This window comes from Hyperolius riggenbachi, chromosome 4 (genome assembly GCF_040937935.1).
Source record: "Hyperolius riggenbachi isolate aHypRig1 chromosome 4, aHypRig1.pri, whole genome shotgun sequence".
Lineage (NCBI taxonomy): Eukaryota > Metazoa > Chordata > Amphibia > Anura > Hyperoliidae > Hyperolius > Hyperolius riggenbachi.
In genome coordinates, this window is record NC_090649.1 from 50336967 (window position 1) to 50360014 (window position 23048).

The window sequence follows — 23048 nt, forward strand, 5'->3', positions numbered from 1 at the left end:
AGTTGGAAAGTGATGTTACGGATCATTTTTAAAATTTTTCAGTATATCCGCATTTGGCTAAGGGACAATTTTTTCCCACAAAATAGGTGGAACCTTTCATTTCACGAACAATAAGAGTTTGCATTAAAGTCAGAATTGTTGACACCTCACTAAGCATCTGCAGCAGGAAACATTGGCGCTTCCGGTATGGGATCCAGTAGCGGAAGGGGGCCTTAGCAGTTTGTAGAAGAAAAGCTGGAGATGCCAGGGATTGAACCCGGGGCCTCATACATGCAAAGCATGCGCTCTACCACTGAGCTACATCCCCTTTGACGTTCGCTATGGAGATGCACAATGAGTAGATTCGTACGGCACACCACTTTTCAGAATCTACCTGCTGTCATTGAGTACCTGGTAAATGGCAAGTTCTATCAATGGTACAGGTTGCTCTGCCTGAAATTATGTTAAAGCTTGATATGATTCTCTAAAAACTTGGCTTCTCAAGCAGGTTGCTTAAGGGGTAATATTGGATGTTAAACTCTCATTCATGCCAATCATTCATTTCCTAACCTCTTCTTGTCATCTTTATCTCCTCCATCACTTCCTGACTCTTGATGCTGCTTAATTGCTTGCAAAGGCCTGGATTAAATCCTGCATTGAATCTTAAATCATCCTCCTGTGTGGCCTAAAAGAAAAAGTCTGGTACACACCATGCAATTTCCCATCAGACAGATGGGTCGATAGATAATCTTCGACAGATCCGACCGGATTTCCGATCGATTTTCTGATCACTTCAATGCAAATCGATCAGAAAAACGATCGGAAATCAGATCGGACCTGATCTATTCGACCCATCTATCTGGCGGGAAATTGCATAGTGTGTACGAGGCTGAAGTGCATTTTATTGGCTCTATTCCAAGGTGCATAGCGTTTGCATGAAAGTCAGAAATATTGACACCTCACTAAGCATCTGTAACAGGAAACATTGGCGCTTCCGGTATGGGATCCATTAGCGCAAGGGGGACTTTGCAGTTTGTAGAAAAAAAGCTGGAGATGCCGGGGATTGAACTCGGGGCCTCATACATGCGAAGCATGCGCTCTACCTCTGAGCTACATCCCCCAATGCTGTCAGCAGCATCGTGGTACCTCAGCAGGCCTTTATCTCCTACAGCAGAAAATGGTAATTAGCAGCTGTTTAAGTTGGAAAGTGATGTTACGGATCATTTTTAAAATTTTTCAGTAAATCCGCATTTGGCTAAGGGCCAATTTTTTTCCCACAAAATAGGTGGAACCTTTCATTTCACGAACAATAAGAGTTTGCATTAAAGTCAGAATTGTTGACACCTCACTAAGCATCTGCAGCAGGAAACATTGGCGCTTCCGGTATGGGATCCAGTAGCGGAAGGGGGCCTTAGCAGTTTGTAGAAGAAAAGCTGGAGATGCCGGGGATTGAACCCGGGGCCTCATACATGCAAAGCATGCACTCTACCACTGAGCTACATCCCCTTTGACGTTCGCTATGGAGATGCACAATGAGTAGATTCGTACGGCACACCACTTTTCAGAATCTACCTGCTGTCATTGAGTACCTGGTAAATGGCAAGTTCTATCAATGGTACAGGTTTCTCTGCCTGAAATTATGTTAAAGCTTGATAAGATCCTCTAAAAACTTGGCTTCTCAAGCAGGTTGCTTAAGGGGTAATATTGGATGTTAAACTCTCATTCATGCCAATCATTCATTTCCTAACCTCTTCTTGTCATCTTTATCTCCTCCATCACTTCCTGACTCTTGATGCTGCTTAATTGCTTGCAAGGGCCTGGATTAAATCCTGCATTGAATCTTAAATCATCCTCCTGTGTGGCCTAAAAGAAAAAGTCTGGTACACACCATGCAATTTCCCATCAGACAGATGGGTCGATAGATAATCTTCGACAGATCCGACCGGATTTCCGATCGATTTTCTGATCACTTCAATGCAAATCGATCAGAAAAACGATCGGAAATCAGATCGGACCTGATCTATTCGACCCATCTATCTGGCGGGAAATTGCATAGTGTGTACGAGGCTGAAGTGCATTTTATTGGCTCTATTCCAAGGTGCATAGCGTTTGCATGAAAGTCAGAAATATTGACACCTCACTAAGCATCTGTAACAGGAAACATTGGCGCTTCCGGTATGGGATCCATTAGCGCAAGGGGGACTTTGCAGTTTGTAGAAGAAAAGCTGGAGATGCCGGGGATTGAACCCGGGGCCTCATACATGCGAAGCATGCGCTCTACCTCTGAGCTACATCCCCCAATGCTGTCAGCAGCATCGTGGTACCTCAGCAGGCCTTTATCTCCTACAGCAGAAAATGGTAATTAGCAGCTGTTTAAGTTGGAAAGTGATGTTACGGATCATTTTTAAAATTTTTCAGTAAATCCGCATTTGGCTAAGGGCCAATTTTTTTCCCACAAAATAGGTGGAACCTTTCATTTCACGAACAATAAGAGTTTGCATTAAAGTCAGAATTGTTGACACCTCACTAAGCATCTGCAGCAGGAAACATTGGCGCTTCCGGTATGGGATCCAGTAGCGGAAGGGGGCCTTAGCAGTTTGTAGAAGAAAAGCTAGAGATGCCAGGGATTGAACCCGGGGCCTCATACATGCAAAGCATGCGCTCTACCACTGAGCTACATCCCCTTTGACGTTCGCTATGGAGATGCACAATGAGTAGATTCGTACGGCACACCACTTTTCAGAATCTACCTGCTGTCATTGAGTACCTGGTAAATGGCAAGTTCTATCAATGGTACAGGTTTCTCTGCCTGAAATTATGTTAAAGCTTGATATGATCCTCTAAAAACTTGGCTTCTCAAGCAGGTTGCTTAAGGGGTAATATTGGATGTTAAACTCTCATTCATGCCAATCATTCATTTCCTAACCTCTTCTTGTCATCTTTATCTCCTCCATCACTTCCTGACTCTTGATGCTGCTTAATTGCTTGCAAAGGCCTGGATTAAATCCTGCATTGAATCTTAAATCATCCTCCTGTGTGGCCTAAAAGAAAAAGTCTGGTACACACCATGCAATTTCCCATCAGACAGATGGGTCGATAGATAATCTTCGACAGATCCGATCGATTTTCTGATCACTTCAATGCAAATCGATCAGAAAAACGATCGGAAATGATCTATTCGACCCATCTATCTGGCGGGAAATTGCATAGTGTGTACGAGGCTGAAGTGCATTTTATTGGCTCTATTCCAAGGTGCATAGCGTTTGCATGAAAGTCAGAAATATTGACACCTCACTAAGCATCTGTAACAGGAAACATTGGCGCTTCCGGTATGACATCCATTAGCGCAAGGGGGACTTTGCAGTTTGTAGAAGAAAAGCTGGAGATGCCGGGGATTGAACCCGGGGCCTCATACATGCGAAGCATGCGCTCTACCTCTGAGCTACATCCCCCAATGCTGTCAGCGGAATCGTGGTACCTCAGCAGGCCTTTATCTCCTACAGCAGAAAATGGTAATTAGCAGCTGTTTAAGTTGGAAAGTGATGTTATGGATCATTTTTAAAATTTTTCAGTAAATCCGCATTTGGCTAAGGGCCAATTTTTTTCCCACAAAATAGGTGGAACCTTTCATTTCACGAACAATAAGAGTTTGCATTAAAGTCAGAATTGTTGACACCTCACTAAGCATCTGCAGCAGGAAACATTGGCGCTTCCGGTATGGGATCCAGTAGCGGAAGGGGGCCTTAGCAGTTTGTAGAAGAAAAGCTGGAGATGCCAGGGATTGAACCCGGGGCCTCATACATGCAAAGCATGCGCTCTACCACTGAGCTACATCCCCTTTGACGTTCGCTATGGAGATGCACAATGAGTAGATTCGTACGGCACACCACTTTTCAGAATCTACCTGCTGTCATTGAGTACCTGGTAAATGGCAAGTTCTATCAATGGTACAGGTTTCTCTGCCTGAAATTATGTTAAAGCTTGATAAGATCCTCTAAAAACTTGGCTTCTCAAGCAGGTTGCTTAAGGGGTAATATTGGATGTTAAACTCTCATTCATGCCAATCATTCATTTCCTAACCTCTTCTTGTCATCTTTATCTCCTCCATCACTTCCTGACTCTTGATGCTGCTTAATTGCTTGCAAGGGCCTGGATTAAATCCTGCATTGAATCTTAAATCATCCTCCTGTGTGGCCTAAAAGAAAAAGTCTGGTACACACCATGCAATTTCCCATCAGACAGATGGGTCGATAGATAATCTTCGACAGATCCGATCGGATTTCCGATCGATTTTCTGATCACTTCAATGCAAATCGATCAGAAAAACGATCGGAAATTATCTATTCGACCCATCTATCTGGCGGGAAATTGCATAGTGTGTACGAGGCTGAAGTGCATTTTATTGGCTCTATTCCAAGGTGCATAGCGTTTGCATGAAAGTCAGAAATATTGACACCTCACTAAGCATCTGTAACAGGAAACATTGGCGCTTCCGGTATGGGATCCATTAGCGCAAGGGGGACTTTGCAGTTTGTAGAAGAAAAGCTGGAGATGCTGGGGATTGAACCCAGGGCCTCATACATGCGAAGCATGCGCTCTACCTCTGAGCTACATCCCCCAATGCTGTCAGCAGTGTCGTGGTACCTCAGCAGGCCTTTATCTCCTACAGCAGAAAATGGTAATTAGCAGCTGTTTAAGTTGGAAAGTGATGTTACGGATCATTTTTAAATTTTTTCAGTAAATCCGCATTTGGCTAAGGGCCAATTTTTTTCCCACAAAATAGGTGGAACCTTTCATTTCACGAACAATAAGAGTTTGCATTAAAGTCAGAATTGTTGACACCTCACTAAGCATCTGCAGCAGGAAACATTGGCGCTTCCGGTATGGGATCCAGTAGCGGAAGGGGGCCTTAGCAGTTTGTAGAAGAAAAGCTGGAGATGCCGGGGATTGAACCCGGGGCCTCATACATGCAAAGCATGCGCTCTACCACTGAGCTACATCCCCTTTGACGTTCGCTATGGAGATGCACAATGAGTAGATTCGAACGGCACACCACTTTTCAGAATCTACCTGCTGTCATTGAGTACCTGGTAAATGGCAAGTTCTATCAATGGTACAGGTTTCTCTGCCTGAAATTATGTTAAAGCTTGATATGATCCTCTAAAAACTTGGCTTCTCAAGCAGGTTGCTTAAGGGGTAATATTGGATGTTAAACTCTCATTCATGCCAATCATTCATTTCCTAACCTCTTCTTGTCATCTTTATCTCCTGCATCACTTCCTGACTCTTGATGCTGCTTAATTGCTTGCAAAGGCCTGGATTAAATCCTGCATTGAATCTTAAATCATCCTCCTGTGTGGCCTAAAAGAAAAAGTCTGGTACACACCATGCAATTTCCCATCAGACAGATGGGTCGATAGATAATCTTCGACAGATCCGATCGGATTTCCGATCGATTTTCTGATCACTTCAATGCAAATCGATCAGAAAAACGATCGGAAATCAGATCGGACCTGATCTATTCGACCCATCTATCTGGCGGGAAATTGCATAGTGTGTACGAGGCTGAAGTGCATTTTATTGGCTCTATTCCAAGGTGCATAGCGTTTGCATGAAAGTCAGAAATATTGACACCTCACTAAGCATCTGTAACAGAAAACATTGGCGCTTCCGGTATGGGATCCATTAGCGCAAGGGGGACTTTGCAGTTTGTAGAAGAAAAGCTGGAGATGCCAGGGATTGAACCCGGGGCCTCATACATGCGAAGCATGCGCTCTACCTCTGAGCTACATCCCCCAATGCTGTCAGCAGCGTCGTGGTACCTCAGCAGGCCTTTATCTCCTACAGCAGAAAATGGTAATTAGCAGCTGTTTACGTTGGAAAGTGATGTTACGGATCATTTTTAAAATTTTTCAGTATATCCGCATTTGGCTAAGGGACAATTTTTTTCCCACAAAATAGGTGGAACCTTTCATTTCACGAACAATAAGAGTTTGCATTAAAGTCAGAATTGTTGACACCTCACTAAGCATCTACAGCAGGAAACATTGGCGCTTCCGGTATGGGATCCAGTAGCGGAAGGGGGCCTTAGCAGTTTGTAGAAGAGAAGCTGGAGATGCCGGGTATTGAACCCGGGGCCTCATACATGCAAAGCATGCGCTCTACCACTGAGCTACATCCCCTTTGACGTTCGCTATGGAGATGCACAATGAGTAGATTCGTACGTTACACCACTTTTCAGAATCTACCTGCTGTCATTGAGTACCTGGTAAATGGCAAGTTCTATCAATGGTACAGGTTTCTCTGCCTGAAATTATGTTAAAGCTTGATAAGATCCTCTAAAAACTTGGCTTCTCAAGCAGGTTGCTTAAGGGGTAATATTGGATGTTAAACTCTTATTCATGCCAATCATTCATTTCCTAACCTCTTCTTGTCATCTTTATCTCCTCCATCACTTCCTGACTCTTGATGCTGCTTAATTGCTTGCAAAGGCCTGGATTAAATCCTGCATTGAATCTTAAATCATCCTCCTGTGTGGCCTAAAAGAAAAAGTCTGGTACACACCATGCAATTTCCCATCAGACAGATGGGTCGATAGATAATCTTCGACAGATCCGATCGGATTTCCGATCGATTTTCTGATCACTTCAATGCAAATCGATCAGAAAAACGATCGGAAATCAGATCGGACCTGATCTATTCGACCCATCTATCTGGCGGGAAATTGCATAGTTTGTACGAGGCTGAAGTGCATTTTATTGGCTCTATTCCAAGGTGCATAGCGTTTGCATGAAAGTCAGAAATATTGACACCTCACTAAGCATCTGTAACAGGAAACATTGGCGCTTCCGGTATGGGATCCATTAGCGCAAGGGGGACTTTGCAGTTTGTAGAAGAAAAGCTGGAGATGCCAGGGATTGAACCCGGGGCCTCATACATGCGAAGCATGCGCTCTACCTCTGAGCTACATCCCCCAATGCTGTCAGCAGCGTCGTGGTACCTCAGCAGGCCTTTATCTCCTACAGCAGAAAATGGTAATTAGCAGCTGTTTAAGTTGGAAAGTGATGTTACGGATCATTTTTAAAATTTTTCAGTAAATCCGCATTTGGCTAAGGGCCAATTTTTTTCCCACAAAATAGGTGGAACCTTTCATTTCACGAACAATAAGAGTTTGCATTAAAGTCAGAATTGTTGACACCTCACTAAGCATCTGCAGCAGGAAACATTGGCGCTTCCGGTATGGGATCCAGTAGCGGAAGGGGGCCTTAGCAGTTTGTAGAAGAAAAGCTGGAGATGCCGGGGATTGAACCCGGGGCCTCATACATGCAAAGCATGCGCTACACCACTGAGCTACATCCCCTTTGACGTTCGCTATGGAGATGCACAATGAGTAGATTCGTACGGCACACCACTTTTCAGAATCTACCTGCTGTCATTGAGTACCTGGTAAATGGCAAGTTCTATCAATGGTACAGGTTTCTCTGCCTGAAATTATGTTAAAGCTTGATATGATCCTCTAAAAACTTGGCTTCTCAAGCAGGTTGCTTAAGGGGTAATATTGGATGTTAAACTCTCATTCATGCCAATCATTCATTTCCTAACCTCTTCTTGTCATCTTTATCTCCTCCATCACTTCCTGACTCTTGATGCTGCTTAATTGCTTGCAAAGGCCTGGATTAAATCCTGCATTGAATCTTAAATCATCCTCCTGTGTGGCCTAAAAGAAAAAGTCTGGTACACACCATGCAATTTCCCATCAGACAGATGGGTCGATAGATAATCTTCGACAGATCTGATCGGATTTCCGATCGATTTACTGATCACTTCAATGCAAATCGATCAGAAAAACGATCGTAAATCAGATCGGACCTGATCTATTCGACCCATCTATCTGGCGGGAAATTGCATAGTGTGTACGAGGCTGAAGTGCATTTTATTGGCTCTATTCCAAGGTGCATAGCGTTTGCATGAAAGTCAGAAATATTGACACCTCACTAAGCATCTGTAACAGGAAACATTGGCGCTTCCGGTATGGGATCCATTAGCGCAAGGGGGACTTTGCAGTTTGTAGAAGAAAAGCTGGAGATGCCGGGGATTGAACCCAGGGCCTCATACATGCGAAGCATGCGCTCTACCTCTGAGCTACATCCCCCAATGCTGTCAGCAGTGTCGTGGTACCTCAGCAGGCCTTTATCTCCTACAGCAGAAAATGGTAATTAGCAGCTGTTTAAGTTGGAAAGTGATGTTACGGATCATTTTTAAAATTTTTCAGTAAATCCGCATTTGGCTAAGGGCCAATTTTTTTCCCACAAAATAGGTGGAACCTTTCATTTCACGAACAATAAGAGTTTGCATTAAAGTCAGAATTGTTGACACCTCACTAAGCATCTGCAGCAGGAAACATTGGCGCTTCCGGTATGGGATCCAGTAGCGGAAGGGGGCCTTAGCAGTTTGTAGAAGAAAAGCTGGAGATGCCGGGGATTGAACCCGGGGCCTCATACATGCAAAGCATGCGCTCTACCACTGAGCTACATCCCCTTTGACGTTCACTATGGAGATGCACAATGAGTAGATTCGTACGGCACACCACTTTTCAGAATCTACCTGCTGTCATTGAGTACCTGGTAAATGGCAAGTTCTATCAATGGTACAGGTTTCTCTGCCTGAAATTATGTTAAAGCTTGATATGATCCTCTAAAAACTTGGCTTCTCAAGCAGGTTGCTTAAGGGGTAATATTGGATGTTAAACTCTCATTCATGCCAATCATTCATTTCCTAACCTCTTCTTGTCATCTTTATCTCCTCCATCACTTCCTGACTCTTGATGCTGCTTAATTGCTTGCAAAGGCCTGGATTAAATCCTGCATTGAATCTTAAATCATCCTCCTGTGTGGCCTAAAAGAAAAAGTCTGGTACACACCATGCAATTTCCCATCAGACAGATGGGTCGATAGATAATCTTCGACAGATCCGATCGGATTTCCGATCGATTTTCTGATCACTTCAATGCAAATCGATCAGAAAAACGATCGGAAATGATCTATTCGACCCATCTATCTGGCGGGAAATTGCATAGTGTGTACGAGGCTGAAGTGCATTTTATTGGCTCTATTCCAAGGTGCATAGCGTTTGCATGAAAGTCAGAAATATTGACACCTCACTAAGCATCTGTAACAGGAAACATTGGCGCTTCCGGTATGGGATCCATTAGCGCAAGGGGGACTTTGCAGTTTGTAGAAGAAAAGCTGGAGATACCAGGGATTGAACCCGGGGCCTCATACATGCGAAGCATGCGCTCTACCTCTGAGCTACATCCCCCAATGCTGTCAGCAGCGTCGTGGTACCTCAGCAGGCCTTTATCTTCTACAGCAGAAAATGGTAATTAGCAGCTGTTTAAGTTGGAAAGTGATGTTACGGATCATTTTTAAAATTTTTCAGTATGGCTAAGGGACAATTTTTTTCCCACAAAATATGTGGAACCTTTCATTTCACGAACAATAAGAGTTTGCATTAAAGTCAGAATTGTTGACACCTCACTAAGCATCTGCAGCAGGAAACATTGGCGCTTCCGGTATGGGATCCAGTAGCGGAAAGGGGCCTTAGCAGTTTGTAGAAGAAAAGCTGGAGATGCCAGGGATTGAACCCGGGGCCTCATACATGCAAAGCATGCGCTCTACCACTGAGCTACATCCCCTTTGACGTTCGCTATGGAGATGCACAATGAGTAGATTCGTACGGCACACCCAGTGGCGTAGCTAAGGAGCTGTGGGCCCCGATGCAAGTTTTACAATGGGGCCCCCCAAGCACTCTATACATAACAATTGATACGGCGCACCAAAACCTGCCAATGGCAACCACAGTGCCAGAGGTGCAAGAAGGGGATGGGGAACAGCTGGTTTATGATTACCACTTTTCAGTGTATCTATAGAAGTGATTATTATGAGCACAGGACCAATAGAGAGCTAATACTGTAGTTGAGGGAGGGTCCTTCAGGGCCCCTCTGGCCCAAGGGCCCCGATGCGGTCGCTACCTCTGCAACCCCTATTGCTACGCCCCTGGGCACACCACTTTTCAGAATCTACCTGCTGTCATTGAGTACCTGGTAAATGGCAAGTTCTATCAATGGTACAGGTTTCTCTGCCTGAAATTATGTTAAAGCTTGATAAGATCCTCTAAAAACTTGGCTTCTCAAGCAGGTTGCTTAAGGGGTAATATTGGATGTTAAACTCTCATTTATGCCAATCATTCATTTCCTAACCTCTTCTTGTCATCTTTATCTCCTCCATCACTTCCTGACTCTTGATGCTGCTTAATTGCTTGCAAAGGCCTGGATTAAATCCTGCATTGAATCTTAAATCATCCTCCTGTGTGGCCTAAAAGAAAAAGTCTGGTACACACCATGCAATTTCCCATCAGACAGATGGGTCGATAGATAATCTTCGACAGATCCGATCGGATTTCCGATCGATTTTCTGATTACTTCAATGCAAATCGATCAGAAAAACGATCGGAAATGATCTATTCGACCCATCTATCTGGCGGGAAATTGCATAGTGTGTACGAGGCTGAAGTGCATTTTATTGGCTCTATTCCAAGGTGCATAGCGTTTGCATGAAAGTCAGAAATATTGACACCTCACTAAGCATCTGTAACAGGAAACATTGGCGCTTCCGGTATGGGATCCATTAGCGCAAGGGGGACTTTGCAGTTTGTAGAAGAAAAGCTGGAGATGCCGGGGATTGAACCCGGGGCCTCATACATGCGAAGCATGCGCTCTACCTCTGAGCTACATCCCCCAATGCTGTCAGCAGAATCGTGGTACCTCAGCAGGCCTTTATCTCCTACAGCAGAAAATGGTAATTAGCAGCTGTTTAAGTTGGAAAGTGATGTTACGGACCATTTTTAAAATTTTTCAGTAAATCCGCATTTGGCTAAGGGCCAATTTTTTTCCCACAAAATAGGTGGAACCTTTCATTTCACGAACAATAAGAGTTTGCATTAAAGTCAGAATTGTTGACACCTCACTAAGCATCTGCAGCAGGAAACATTGCCGCTTCCGGTATGGGATCCAGTAGCGGAAGGGGGCCTTAGCAGTTTGTAGAAGAAAAGCTGGAGATGCCGGGGATTGAACCCGGGGCCTCATACATGCAAAGCATGCGCTCTACCACTGAGCTACATCCCCTTTGACGTTCGCTATGGAGATGCACAATGAGTAGATTCGTACGGCACACCACTTTTCAGAATCTACCTGCTGTCATTGAGTACCTGGTAAATGGCAAGTTCTATCAATGGTACAGGTTTCTCTGCCTGAAATTATGTTAAAGCTTGATAAGATCCTCTAAAAACTTGGCTTCTCAAGCAGGTTGCTTAAGGGGTAATATTGGATGTTAAACTCTCATTCATGCCAATCATTCATTTCCTAACCTCTTCTTGTCATCTTTATCTCCTCCATCACTTCCTGACTCTTGATGCTGCTTAATTGCTTGCAAGGGCCTGGATTAAATCCTGCATTGAATCTTAAATCATCCTCCTGTGTGGCCTAAAAGAAAAAGTCTGGTACACACCATGCAATTTCCCATCAGACAGATGGGTCGATAGATAATCTTCGACAGATCCGATCGGATTTCCGATCGATTTTCTGATCACTTCAATGCAAATCGATCAGAAAAACGATCGGAAATTATCTATTCGACCCATCTATCTGGCGGGAAATTGCATAGTGTGTACGAGGCTGAAGTGCATTTTATTGGCTCTATTCCAAGGTGCATAGCGTTTGCATGAAAGTCAGAAATATTGACACCTCACTAAGCATCTGTAACAGGAAACATTGGCGCTTCCGGTATGGGATCCATTAGCGCAAGGGGGACTTTGCAGTTTGTAGAAGAAAAGCTGGAGATGCCGGGGATTGAACCCAGGGCCTCATACATGCGAAGCATGCGCTCTACCTCTGAGCTACTTCCCCCAATGCTGTCAGTAGAATCGTGGTACCTCAGCAGGCCTTTATCTCCTACAGCAGAAAATGGTAATTAGCAGCTGTTTAAGTTGGAAAGTGATGTTACGGATCATTTTTAAAATTTTTCAGTAAATCCGCATTTGGCTAAGGGCCAATTTTTTTCCCACAAAATAGGTGGAACCTTTCATTTCACGAACAATAAGAGTTTGCATTAAAGTCAGAATTGTTGACACCTCACTAAGCATCTGCAGCAGGAAACATTGGCGCTTCCGGTATGGGATCCAGTAGCGGAAGGGGGCCTTAGCAGTTTGTAGAAGAAAAGCTGGAGATGCCGGGGATTGAACCCGGGGCCTCATACATGCAAAGCATGCGCTCTACCACTGAGCTACATCCCCTTCAACATTTGCTATGGAGATGCACAATGAGTAGATTCGTACGGCACACCACTTTTCAGAATCTACCTGCTGTCATTGAGTACCTGGTAAATGGCAAGTTCTATCAATGGGTAAAAGGAAGAAAAAGCGGGGAATTTTGGAGTGGCACTCCCTGCAAAATGAGCTTCCGTGTATGCGTAGCAGAAAGCAGAAAAACCTCACCACATCATCTAGGTTACCTGTGTCTTGCTGCCTGGATGTGTGCTCTACGGAGAAGACAGACCACTATGCAGAGATATCACTGAAGAAAAAGAAAGGAAATCCGGGCACCTTCCATCCAATTGTCGTTTATTGCAGACCAAAGCAGACATCCATGGGTTATCACAACCAAAAAACCTCGTGTGAGTGGTCTACAGGGTGATGATCGGTGGAGGTGCGGGAGCCAGGGCACTAAGTGGATCCGGCGACGGCCGTTTCGCGTCTAAACAGACGCTTGGTCACGCTGCGTACCACTGTCAAAGGCGCACTGCAGACATCCGGTTTTACCACGGGGTGAAATCCCGCCTCTTCCGGGTGCTGTAGGCGCCTGTGTGATTGGAGAGGGAGAACGCAGGGGGCGGGCAGTCATGCCTACTGGGCTGAGACTACTGATCCCATAATGCCAAGCGGGTAAGTTCCGCCCAGCAGTCTACATATGCAGCTGTCCTGCGCACTGGGACCACAGTCCACAGCGCCCGCGCTACCAAGAGCGACGACACGCCCACCGAGTCTGTGAACTCCGTAACTAGGCGTCCGGTAACCATGGCAACAAGTGTCGTGGTTATTTTGACCAGGCTGCATCTGTTTTAGGGGAGATGTGCACTACTATCTCTCCTGTCTATATAATGGGTCCAGTATGCTTACGTTGGGAGGCATCAATCCAGCCAATCCCAAACGTCACCAGTAACGCATCTTACCCACCCCAAACGATCACCTTAAGTGTTAAAGTGACATAGTGACAATTAAAACTGGCAAATCTAAGAGACAGTTCTCACGATTACCTGGACATATCTTATGTTACAACAGTTTTAAAATCATCAAGAGAATAAACACTATTATTGCATTAAAGGGTAAGGCACTTAAAAATCATTAGTAGCTGCAAACTTAACAGGTATCCCCCCTCAAAGTAAATTAAAGATACCAGACAATTCAACAGACAAGATACTAAACAGTCCCCAAAGATGCATATATCAGGAAACCTCCCCACTTGCAGAAGATTAAGGGTCCAGCATGCAAGCTAATTCAATTTTGTCGTTTAGGCCTCCTGGGCCCAAAGCCCCAGTCTGTAAAATGATACGTGTTTCTCTTCTGAGGAGTAACAGGTCCCTGTTCCCTCCTCTAGTTGGAACCTCTACTTTCTCCAATACCGCAAAAGTTAACCCTTTACTGGACTTCCCGTGTTCATCACGCATATGTGTCACCAACTTGGTACAACTCTTTCCTGCTTTGATGGTACTCACATGCTCCCCTACCCGAGTCTTAATAGATCTTGTAGTCTGTCCAATGTAAAATTTTTTACACGGACAGAAATTTTTCTCTGCCTGAAATTATGTTAAAGCTTGATAAGATCCTCTAAAAACTTGGCTTCTCAAGCAGGTTGCTTAAGGGGTAATATTGGATGTTAAACTCTCATTCATGCCAATCATTCATTTCCTAACCTCTTCTTGTCATCTTTATCTCCTCCATCACTTCCTGACTCTTGATGCTGCTTAATTGCTTGCAAGGGCCTGGATTAAATCCTGCATTGAATCTTAAATCATCCTCCTGTGTGGCCTAAAAGAAAAAGTCTGGTACACACCATGCAATTTCCCATCAGACAGATGGGTCGATAGATAATCTTCGACAGATCCGATCGGATTTCCGATCGATTTTCTGATCACTTCAATGCAAATCGATCAGAAAAACGATCGGAAATCAGATCGGACCTGATCTATTCGACCCATCTATCTGGCGGGAAATTGCATAGTGTGTACGAGGCTGAAGTGCATTTTATTGGCTCTATTCCAAGGTGCATAGCGTTTGCATGAAAGTCAGAAATATTGACACCTCACTAAGCATCTGTAACAGGAAACATTGGCGCTTCCGGTATGGGATCCATTAGCGCAAGGGGGACTTTGCAGTTTGTAGAAGAAAAGCTGGAGATGCCGGGGATTGAACCCGGGGCCTCATACATGCGAAGCATGCGCTCTACCTCTGAGCTACATCCCCCAATGCTGTCAGCAGCATCGTGGTACCTCAGCAGGCCTTTATCTCCTACAGCAGAAAATGGTAATTAGCAGCTGTTTAAGTTGGAAAGTGATGTTACGGATCATTTTTAAAATTTTTCAGTAAATCCGCATTTGGCTAAGGGCCAATTTTTTTCCCACAAAATAGGTGGAACCTTTCATTTCACGAACAATAAGAGTTTGCATTAAAGTCAGAATTGTTGACACCTCACTAAGCATCTGCAGCAGGAAACATTGGCGCTTCCGGTATGGGATCCAGTAGCGGAAGGGGGCCTTAGCAGTTTGTAGAAGAAAAGCTGGAGATGCCGGGGATTGAACCCGGGGCCTCATACATGCAAAGCATGCGCTCTACCACTGAGCTACATCCCCTTTGACGTTCGCTATGGAGATGCACAATGAGTAGATTCGTACGGCACACCACTTTTCAGAATCTACCTGCTGTCATTGAGTACCTGGTAAATGGCAATTTCTATCAATGGTACAGGTTTCTCTGCCTGAAATTATGTTAAAGCTTGATAAGATCCTCTAAAAACTTGGCTTCTCAAGCAGGTTGCTTAAGGGGTAATATTGGATGTTAAACTCTCATTCATGCCAATCATTCATTTCCTAACCTCTTCTTGTCATCTTTATCTCCTCCATCACTTCCTGACTCTTGATGCTGCTTAATTGCTTGCAAAGGCCTGGATTAAATCCTGCATTGAATCTTAAATCATCCTCCTGTGTGGCCTAAAAGAAAAAGTCTGGTACACACCATGCAATTTCCCATCAGACAGATGGGTCGATAGATAATCTTCGACAGATCCGATCGGATTTCCGATCGATTTTCTGATTACTTCAATGCAAATCGATCAGAAAAACGATCGGAAATGATCTATTCGACCCATCTATCTGGCGGGAAATTGCATAGTGTGTACGAGGCTGAAGTGCATTTTATTGGCTCTATTCCAAGGTGCATAGCGTTTGCATGAAAGTCAGAAATATTGACACCTCACTAAGCATCTGTAACAGGAAACATTGGCGCTTCCGGTATGGGATCCATTAGCGCAAGGGGGACTTTGCAGTTTGTAGAAGAAAAGCTGGAGATGCCGGGGATTGAACCCGGGGCATCATACATGCGAAGCATGCGCTCTACCTCTGAGCTACATCCCCCAATGCTGTCAGCAGAATCGTGGTACCTCAGCAGGCCTTTATCTCCTACAGCAGAAAATGGTAATTAGCAGCTGTTTAAGTTGGAAAGTGATGTTACGGACCATTTTTAAAATTTTTCAGTAAATCCGCATTTGGCTAAGGGCCAATTTTTTTCCCACAAAATAGGTGGAACCTTTCATTTCACGAACAATAAGAGTTTGCATTAAAGTCAGAATTGTTGACACCTCACTAAGCATCTGCAGCAGGAAACATTGGCGCTTCCGGTATGGGATCCAGTAGCGGAAGGGGGCCTTAGCAGTTTGTAGAAGAAAAGCTGGAGATGCCGGGGATTGAACCCGGGGCCTCATACATGCAAAGCATGCGCTCTACCACTGAGCTACATCCCCTTTGACGTTCGCTATGGAGATGCACAATGAGTAGATTCGTACGGCACACCACTTTTCAGAATCTACCTGCTGTCATTGAGTACCTGGTAAATGGCAAGTTCTATCAATGGTACAGGTTTCTCTGCCTGAAATTATGTTAAAGCTTGATAAGATCCTCTAAAAACTTGGCTTCTCAAGCAGGTTGCTTAAGGGGTAATATTGGATGTTAAACTCTCATTCATGCCAATCATTCATTTCCTAACCTCTTCTTGTCATCTTTATCTCCTCCATCACTTCCTGACTCTTGATGCTGCTTAATTGCTTGCAAGGGCCTGGATTAAATCCTGCATTGAATCTTAAATCATCCTCCTGTGTGGCCTAAAAGAAAAAGTCTGGTACACACCATGCAATTTCCCATCAGACAGATGGGTCGATAGATAATCTTCGACAGATCCGATCGGATTTCCGATCGATTTTCTGATCACTTCAATGCAAATCGATCAGAAAAACGATCGGAAATTATCTATTCGACCCATCTATCTGGCGGGAAATTGCATAGTGTGTACGAGGCTGAAGTGCATTTTATTGGCTCTATTCCAAGGTGCATAGCGTTTGCATGAAAGTCAGAAATATTGACACCTCACTAAGCATCTGTAACAGGAAACATTGGCGCTTCCGGTATGGGATCCATTAGCGCAAGGGGGACTTTGCAGTTTGTAGAAGAAAAGCTGGAGATGCCGGGGATTGAACCCAGGGCCTCATACATGCGAAGCATGCGCTCTACCTCTGAGCTACTTCCCCCAATGCTGTCAGTAGAATCGTGGTACCTCAGCAGGCCTTTATCTCCTACAGCAGAAAATGGTAATTAGCAGCTGTTTAAGTTGGAAAGTGATGTTACGGATCATTTTTAAAATTTTTCAGTAAATCCGCATTTGGCTAAGGGCCAATTTTTTTCCCACAAAATAGGTGGAACCTTTCATTTCACGAACAATAAGAGTTTGCATTAAAGTCAGAATTGTTGACACCTCACTAAGCATCTGCAGCAGGAAACATTGGCACTTCCGGTATGGGATCCAGTAGCGGAAGGGGGCCTTAGCAGTTTGTAGAAGAAAAGCTGGAGATGCCGGGGATTGAACCCGGGGCCTCATACATGCAAAGCATGCGCTCTACCACTGAGCTACATCCCCTTCGACATTTGCTATGGAGATGCACAATGAGTAGATTCGTACGGCACACCACTTTTCAGAATCTACCTGCTGTCATTGAGTACCTGGTAAATGGCAAGTTCTATCAATGGGTAAAAGGAAGAAAAAGCGGGGAATTTTGGAGTGGCACTCCCTGCAAAATGAGCTTCCGTGTATGCGTAGCAGAAAGCAGAAAAACCTCACCACATCATCTAGGTTACCTGTGTCTTGCTGCCTGGATGTGTGCTCTACGGAGAAGACAGACCACTATGCAGAGATATCACTGAAGAAAAAGAAAGGAAATCCGGGCACCTTCCATCCAATTGTCGTTTATTGCAGACCAAAGCAGACATCCATGGGTTATCACAACCAAAAAACCTCGTGTGAGTGGTCTACAGGGTGATGATCGGTGGAGGTGCGGGAGCCAGGGCACTAAGTGGATCCGGCGACGGCCGTTTCGCGTCTAAACAGACGCTTGGTCACGCTGCGTACCACTGTCAAAGGCGCACTGCAGACATCCGGTTTTACCACGGGGTGAAATCCCGCCTCTTCCGGGTGCTGTAGGCGCCTGTGTGATTGGAGAGGGAGAACGCAGGGGGCGGGCAGTCATGCCTACTGGGCTGAGACTACTGATCCCATAATGCCAAGCGGGTAAGTTCCGCCCAGCAGTCTACATATGCAGCTGTCCTGCGCACTGGGACCACAGTCCACAGCGCCCGCGCTACCAAGAGCGACGACACGCCCACCGAGTCTGTGAACTCCGTAACTAGGCGTCCGGTAACCATGGCAACAAGTGTCGTGGTTATTTTGACCAGGCTGCATCTGTTTTAGGGGAGATGTGCACTACTATCTCTCCTGTCTATATAATGGGTCCAGTATGCTTACGTTGGGAGGCATCAATCCAGCCAATCCCAAACGTCACCAGTAACGCATCTTACCCACCCCAAACGATCACCTTAAGTGTTAAAGTGACATAGTGACAATTAAAACTGGCAAATCTAAGAGACAGTTCTCACGATTACCTGGACATATCTTATGTTACAACAGTTTTAAAATCATCAAGAGAATAAACACTATTATTGCATTAAAGGGTAAGGCACTTAAAAATCATTAGTAGCTGCAAACTTAACAGGTATCCCCCCTCAAAGTAAATTAAAGATACCAGACAATTCAACAGACAAGATACTAAACAGTCCCCAAAGATGCATATATCAGGAAACCTCCCCACTTGCAGAAGATTAAGGGTCCAGCATGCAAGCTAATTCAATTTTGTCGTTTAGGCCTCCTGGGCCCAAAGCCCCAGTCTGTAAAATGATACGTGTTTCTCTTCTGAGGAGTAACAGGTCCCTGTTCCCTCCTCTAGTTGGAACCTCTACTTTCTCCAATACCGCAAAAGTTAACCCTTTACTGGACTTCCCGTGTTCATCACGCATATGTGTCACCAACTTGGTACAACTCTTTCCTGCTTTGATGGTACTCACATGCTCCCCTACCCGAGTCTTAATAGATCTTGTAGTCTGTCCAATGTAAAATTTTTTACACGGACAGAAATTTTTCTCTGCCTGAAATTATGTTAAAGCTTGATAAGATCCTCTAAAAACTTGGCTTCTCAAGCAGGTTGCTTAAGGGGTAATATTGGATGTTAAACTCTCATTCATGCCAATCATTCATTTCCTAACCTCTTCTTGTCATCTTTATCTCCTCCATCACTTCCTGACTCTTGATGCTGCTTAATTGCTTGCAAGGGCCTGGATTAAATCCTGCATTGAATCTTAAATCATCCTCCTGTGTGGCCTAAAAGAAAAAGTCTGGTACACACCATGCAATTTCCCATCAGACAGATGGGTCGATAGATAATCTTCGACAGATCCGATCGGATTTCCGATCGATTTTCTGATCACTTCAATGCAAATCGATCAGAAAAACGATCGGAAATCAGATCGGACCTGATCTATTCGACCCATCTATCTGGCGGGAAATTGCATAGTGTGTACGAGGCTGAAGTGCATTTTATTGGCTCTATTCCAAGGTGCATAGCGTTTGCATGAAAGTCAGAAATATTGACACCTCACTAAGCATCTGTAACAGGAAACATTGGCGCTTCCGGTATGGGATCCATTAGCGCAAGGGGGACTTTGCAGTTTGTAGAAGAAAAGCTGGAGATGCCGGGGATTGAACCCGGGGCCTCATACATGCGAAGCATGCGCTCTACCTCTGAGCTACATCCCCCAATGCTGTCAGCAGCATCGTGGTACCTCAGCAGGCCTTTATCTCCTACAGCAGAAAATGGTAATTAGCAGCTGTTTAAGTTGGAAAGTGATGTTACGGATCATTTTTAAAATTTTTCAGTAAATCCGCATTTGGCTAAGGGCCAATTTTTTTCCCACAAAATAGGTGGAACCTTTCATTTCACGAACAATAAGAGTTTGCATTAAAGTCAGAATTGTTGACACCTCACTAAGCATCTGCAGCAGGAAACATTGGCGCTTCCGGTATGGGATCCAGTAGCGGAAGGGGGCCTTAGCAGTTTGTAGAAGAAAAGCTGGAGATGCCAGGGATTGAACCCGGGGCCTCATACATGCAAAGCATGCGCTCTACCACTGAGCTACATCCCCTTTGACGTTCGCTATGGAGATGCACAATGAGTAGATTCGTACGGCACACCACTTCTCAGAATCTACCTGCTGTCATTGAGTACCTGGTAAATGGCAAGTTCTATCAATGGTACAGGTTTCTCTGCCTGAAATTATGTTAAAGCTTGATATGATCCTCTAAAAACTTGGCTTCTCAAGCAGGTTGCTTAAGGGGTAATATTGGATGTTAAACTCTCATTCATGCCAATCATTCATTTCCTAACCTCTTCTTGTCATCTTTATCTCCTCCATCACTTCCTGACTCTTGATGCTGCTTAATTGCTTGCAAAGGCCTGGATTAAATCCTGCATTGAATCTTAAATCATCCTCCTGTGTGGCCTAAAAGAAAAAGTCTGGTACACACCATGCAATTTCCCATCAGACAGATGGGTCGATAGATAATCTTCGACAGATCCGATCGGATTTCCGATCGATTTTCTGATCACTTCAATGCAAATCGATCAGAAAAACGATCGGAAATCAGATCGGACCTGATCTATTCGACCCATCTATCTGGCGGGAAATTGCATAGTGTGTACGAGGCTGAAGTGCATTTTATTGGCTCTATTCCAAGGTGCATAGCGTTTGCATGAAAGTCAGAAATATTGACACCTCACTAAGCATCTGTAACAGGAAACATTGGCGCTTCCGGTATGGGATCCATTAGCGCAAGGGGGACTTTGCAGTTTGTAGAAGAAAAGCTGGAGATGCTGGGGATTGAACCCGGGGCCTCATACATGCGAACAATGCGCTCTACCTCTGAGCTACATCCCCCAATGCTGTCAGCAGCATCGTGGTACCTCAGCAGGCCTTTATCTCCTACAGCAGAAAATGGTAATTAGCAGCTGTTTAAGTTGGAAAGTGATGTTACGGATCATTTTTAAAATTTTTCAGTAATTCCGCATTTGGCTAAGGGCCAATTTTTTTCCCACAAAATAGGTGGAACCTTTCATTTCACGAACAATAAGAGTTTGCATTAAAGTCAGAATTGTTGACACCTCACTAAGCATCTGCAGCAGGAAACATTGGCGCTTCCGGTATGGGATCCAGTAGCGGAAGGGGGCCTTAGCAGTTTGTAGAAGAAAAGCTGGAGATGCCGGGGATTGAACCCGGGGCCTCATACATGCAAAGCATGCGCTCTACCACTGAGCTACATCCCCTTTGACGTTCGCTACGGAGATGCACAATGAGTAGATTCGTACGGCACACCACTTTTCAGAATCTACCTGCTGTCATTGAGTACCTGTTAAATGGCATGTTCTATCAATGGTACAGGTTTCTCTGCCTGAAATTATGTTAAAGCTTGATAAGATCCTCTAAAAACTTGGCTTCTCAAGCAGGTTGCTTAAGGGGTAATATTGGATGTTAAACTCTCATTCATGCCAATCATTCATTTCCTAACCTCTTCTTGTCATCTTTATCTCCTCCATCACTTCCTGACTCTTGATGCTGCTTAATTGCTTGCAAGGGCCTGGATTAAATCCTGCATTGAATCTTAAATCATCCTCCTGTGTGGCCTAAAAGAAAAAGTCTGGTACACACCATGCAATTTCCCATCAGACAGATGGGTCGATAGATAATCTTCGACAGATCCGATCGGATTTCCGATCGATTTTCTGATCACTTCAATGCAAATCGATCAGAAAAACGATCGGAAATCAGATCGGACCTGATCTATTCGACCCATCTATCTGGCGGGAAATTGCATAGTGTGTACGAGGCTGAAGTGCATTTTATTGGCTCTATTCCAAGGTGCATAGCGTTTGCATGAAAGTCAGAAATATTGACACCTCACTAAGCATCTGTAACAGGAAACATTGGCGCTTCCGGTATGGGATCCATTAGCGCAAGGGGGACTTTGCAGTTTGTAGAAGAAAAGCTGGAGATGCTGGGGATTGAACCCGGGGCCTCATACATGCGAACAATGCGCTCTACCTCTGAGCTACATCCCCCAATGCTGTCAGCAGCATCGTGGTACCTCAGCAGGCCTTTATCTCCTACAGCAGAAAATGGTAATTAGCAGCTGTTTAAGTTGGAAAGAGATGTTACGGATCATTTTTAAAATTTTTCAGTAAATCCGCATTTGGCTAAGGGCCAATTTTTTTCCCACAAAATAGGTGGAACCTTTCATTTCACGAACAATAAGAGTTTGCATTAAAGTCAGAATTGTTGACACCTCACTAAGCATCTGCAGCAGGAAACATTGGCGCTTCCGGTATGGGATCCAGTAGCGGAAGGGGGCCTTAGCAGTTTGTAGAAGAAAAGCTGGAGATGCTGGGGATTGAACCCGGGGCCTCATACATGCAAAGCATGCGCTCTACCACTGAGCTACATCCCCTTTGACGTTCGCTATGGAGATGCACAATGAGTAGATTCGTACGGCACACCACTTTTCAGAATCTACCTGCTGTCATTGAGTACCTGTTAAATGGCAAGTTCTATCAATGGTACAGGTTTCTCTGCCTGAAATTATGTTAAAGCTTGATAAGATCCTCTAAAAACTTGGCTTCTCAAGCAGGTTGCTTAAGGGGTAATATTGGATGTTAAACTCTCATTCATGCCAATCATTCATTTCCTAACCTCTTCTTGTCATCTTTATCTCTTCCATCACTTCCTGACTCTTGATGCTGCTTAATTGCTTGCAAAGGCCTGGATTAAATCCTGCATTGAATCTTAAATCATCCTCCTGTGTGGCCTAAAAGAAAAAGTCTGGTACACACCATGCAATTTCCCATCAGACAGATGGGTCGATAGATAATCTTCGACAGATCCGATCGGATTTCCGATCGATTTTCTGATCACTTCAATGCAAATCGATCAGAAAAACGATCGGAAATCAGATCGGACCTGATCTATTCGACCCATCTATCTGGCGGGAAATTGCATAGTGTGTACGAGGCTGAAGTGCATTTTATTGTCTCTATTCCAAGGTGCATAGCGTTTGCATGAAAGTCAGAAATATTGACACCTCACTAAGCATCTGTAACAGGAAACATTGGCGCTTCCGGTATGGGATCCATTAGCGCAAGGGGGACTTTGCAGTTTGTAGAAGAAAAGCTGGAGATGCCGGGGATTGAACCCGGGGCCTCATACATGCGAAGCATGCGCTCTACCTCTGAGCTACATCCCCCAATGCTGTCAGCAGCA

At 44.5% G+C, this 23048-nt stretch overlaps 32 non-coding genes across 32 annotated transcripts; all 32 read right to left on the reverse strand.

Moving 5' to 3' along the window:
• Nucleotides 1-235: 235 nt before the first annotated feature.
• Nucleotides 236-307, reverse strand: TRNAA-UGC (transfer RNA alanine (anticodon UGC)). The gene has a single exon. It is a non-coding gene; the product is annotated as a tRNA-Ala (tRNA).
• A 720-nt stretch (nucleotides 308-1027) lies between these two features.
• On the reverse strand, nucleotides 1028-1099 carry TRNAA-CGC (transfer RNA alanine (anticodon CGC)). Its single transcript has one exon. It is a non-coding gene; the product is annotated as a tRNA-Ala (tRNA).
• A 314-nt stretch (nucleotides 1100-1413) lies between these two features.
• Nucleotides 1414-1485, reverse strand: TRNAA-UGC (transfer RNA alanine (anticodon UGC)). The gene has a single exon. It is a non-coding gene; the product is annotated as a tRNA-Ala (tRNA).
• A 720-nt stretch (nucleotides 1486-2205) lies between these two features.
• On the reverse strand, nucleotides 2206-2277 carry TRNAA-CGC (transfer RNA alanine (anticodon CGC)). Its single transcript has one exon. It is a non-coding gene; the product is annotated as a tRNA-Ala (tRNA).
• Nucleotides 2278-2591: 314 nt separating this feature from the next.
• On the reverse strand, nucleotides 2592-2663 carry TRNAA-UGC (transfer RNA alanine (anticodon UGC)). The gene has a single exon. It is a non-coding gene; the product is annotated as a tRNA-Ala (tRNA).
• Nucleotides 2664-3359: 696 nt separating this feature from the next.
• Nucleotides 3360-3431, reverse strand: TRNAA-CGC (transfer RNA alanine (anticodon CGC)). Its single transcript has one exon. It is a non-coding gene; the product is annotated as a tRNA-Ala (tRNA).
• A 314-nt stretch (nucleotides 3432-3745) lies between these two features.
• Nucleotides 3746-3817, reverse strand: TRNAA-UGC (transfer RNA alanine (anticodon UGC)). The gene has a single exon. It is a non-coding gene; the product is annotated as a tRNA-Ala (tRNA).
• Nucleotides 3818-4525: 708 nt separating this feature from the next.
• TRNAA-CGC (transfer RNA alanine (anticodon CGC)) lies at nucleotides 4526-4597 on the reverse strand. Its single transcript has one exon. It is a non-coding gene; the product is annotated as a tRNA-Ala (tRNA).
• A 314-nt stretch (nucleotides 4598-4911) lies between these two features.
• TRNAA-UGC (transfer RNA alanine (anticodon UGC)) lies at nucleotides 4912-4983 on the reverse strand. The gene has a single exon. It is a non-coding gene; the product is annotated as a tRNA-Ala (tRNA).
• Nucleotides 4984-5703: 720 nt separating this feature from the next.
• TRNAA-CGC (transfer RNA alanine (anticodon CGC)) lies at nucleotides 5704-5775 on the reverse strand. Its single transcript has one exon. It is a non-coding gene; the product is annotated as a tRNA-Ala (tRNA).
• A 314-nt stretch (nucleotides 5776-6089) lies between these two features.
• Nucleotides 6090-6161, reverse strand: TRNAA-UGC (transfer RNA alanine (anticodon UGC)). Its single transcript has one exon. It is a non-coding gene; the product is annotated as a tRNA-Ala (tRNA).
• A 720-nt stretch (nucleotides 6162-6881) lies between these two features.
• Nucleotides 6882-6953, reverse strand: TRNAA-CGC (transfer RNA alanine (anticodon CGC)). The gene has a single exon. It is a non-coding gene; the product is annotated as a tRNA-Ala (tRNA).
• A 314-nt stretch (nucleotides 6954-7267) lies between these two features.
• Nucleotides 7268-7339, reverse strand: TRNAA-UGC (transfer RNA alanine (anticodon UGC)). The gene has a single exon. It is a non-coding gene; the product is annotated as a tRNA-Ala (tRNA).
• Nucleotides 7340-8059: 720 nt separating this feature from the next.
• On the reverse strand, nucleotides 8060-8131 carry TRNAA-CGC (transfer RNA alanine (anticodon CGC)). Its single transcript has one exon. It is a non-coding gene; the product is annotated as a tRNA-Ala (tRNA).
• Nucleotides 8132-8445: 314 nt separating this feature from the next.
• On the reverse strand, nucleotides 8446-8517 carry TRNAA-UGC (transfer RNA alanine (anticodon UGC)). Its single transcript has one exon. It is a non-coding gene; the product is annotated as a tRNA-Ala (tRNA).
• A 708-nt stretch (nucleotides 8518-9225) lies between these two features.
• On the reverse strand, nucleotides 9226-9297 carry TRNAA-CGC (transfer RNA alanine (anticodon CGC)). Its single transcript has one exon. It is a non-coding gene; the product is annotated as a tRNA-Ala (tRNA).
• Nucleotides 9298-9601: 304 nt separating this feature from the next.
• On the reverse strand, nucleotides 9602-9673 carry TRNAA-UGC (transfer RNA alanine (anticodon UGC)). The gene has a single exon. It is a non-coding gene; the product is annotated as a tRNA-Ala (tRNA).
• Nucleotides 9674-10703: 1030 nt separating this feature from the next.
• Nucleotides 10704-10775, reverse strand: TRNAA-CGC (transfer RNA alanine (anticodon CGC)). The gene has a single exon. It is a non-coding gene; the product is annotated as a tRNA-Ala (tRNA).
• Nucleotides 10776-11089: 314 nt separating this feature from the next.
• TRNAA-UGC (transfer RNA alanine (anticodon UGC)) lies at nucleotides 11090-11161 on the reverse strand. The gene has a single exon. It is a non-coding gene; the product is annotated as a tRNA-Ala (tRNA).
• A 708-nt stretch (nucleotides 11162-11869) lies between these two features.
• On the reverse strand, nucleotides 11870-11941 carry TRNAA-CGC (transfer RNA alanine (anticodon CGC)). Its single transcript has one exon. It is a non-coding gene; the product is annotated as a tRNA-Ala (tRNA).
• A 314-nt stretch (nucleotides 11942-12255) lies between these two features.
• Nucleotides 12256-12327, reverse strand: TRNAA-UGC (transfer RNA alanine (anticodon UGC)). The gene has a single exon. It is a non-coding gene; the product is annotated as a tRNA-Ala (tRNA).
• Nucleotides 12328-14481: 2154 nt separating this feature from the next.
• On the reverse strand, nucleotides 14482-14553 carry TRNAA-CGC (transfer RNA alanine (anticodon CGC)). Its single transcript has one exon. It is a non-coding gene; the product is annotated as a tRNA-Ala (tRNA).
• A 314-nt stretch (nucleotides 14554-14867) lies between these two features.
• Nucleotides 14868-14939, reverse strand: TRNAA-UGC (transfer RNA alanine (anticodon UGC)). Its single transcript has one exon. It is a non-coding gene; the product is annotated as a tRNA-Ala (tRNA).
• Nucleotides 14940-15647: 708 nt separating this feature from the next.
• Nucleotides 15648-15719, reverse strand: TRNAA-CGC (transfer RNA alanine (anticodon CGC)). The gene has a single exon. It is a non-coding gene; the product is annotated as a tRNA-Ala (tRNA).
• A 314-nt stretch (nucleotides 15720-16033) lies between these two features.
• TRNAA-UGC (transfer RNA alanine (anticodon UGC)) lies at nucleotides 16034-16105 on the reverse strand. Its single transcript has one exon. It is a non-coding gene; the product is annotated as a tRNA-Ala (tRNA).
• A 708-nt stretch (nucleotides 16106-16813) lies between these two features.
• Nucleotides 16814-16885, reverse strand: TRNAA-CGC (transfer RNA alanine (anticodon CGC)). The gene has a single exon. It is a non-coding gene; the product is annotated as a tRNA-Ala (tRNA).
• A 314-nt stretch (nucleotides 16886-17199) lies between these two features.
• TRNAA-UGC (transfer RNA alanine (anticodon UGC)) lies at nucleotides 17200-17271 on the reverse strand. The gene has a single exon. It is a non-coding gene; the product is annotated as a tRNA-Ala (tRNA).
• A 2154-nt stretch (nucleotides 17272-19425) lies between these two features.
• Nucleotides 19426-19497, reverse strand: TRNAA-CGC (transfer RNA alanine (anticodon CGC)). The gene has a single exon. It is a non-coding gene; the product is annotated as a tRNA-Ala (tRNA).
• Nucleotides 19498-19811: 314 nt separating this feature from the next.
• Nucleotides 19812-19883, reverse strand: TRNAA-UGC (transfer RNA alanine (anticodon UGC)). Its single transcript has one exon. It is a non-coding gene; the product is annotated as a tRNA-Ala (tRNA).
• A 1106-nt stretch (nucleotides 19884-20989) lies between these two features.
• TRNAA-UGC (transfer RNA alanine (anticodon UGC)) lies at nucleotides 20990-21061 on the reverse strand. Its single transcript has one exon. It is a non-coding gene; the product is annotated as a tRNA-Ala (tRNA).
• A 1106-nt stretch (nucleotides 21062-22167) lies between these two features.
• On the reverse strand, nucleotides 22168-22239 carry TRNAA-UGC (transfer RNA alanine (anticodon UGC)). The gene has a single exon. It is a non-coding gene; the product is annotated as a tRNA-Ala (tRNA).
• A 720-nt stretch (nucleotides 22240-22959) lies between these two features.
• On the reverse strand, nucleotides 22960-23031 carry TRNAA-CGC (transfer RNA alanine (anticodon CGC)). The gene has a single exon. It is a non-coding gene; the product is annotated as a tRNA-Ala (tRNA).
• Nucleotides 23032-23048: the final 17 nt, after the last annotated feature.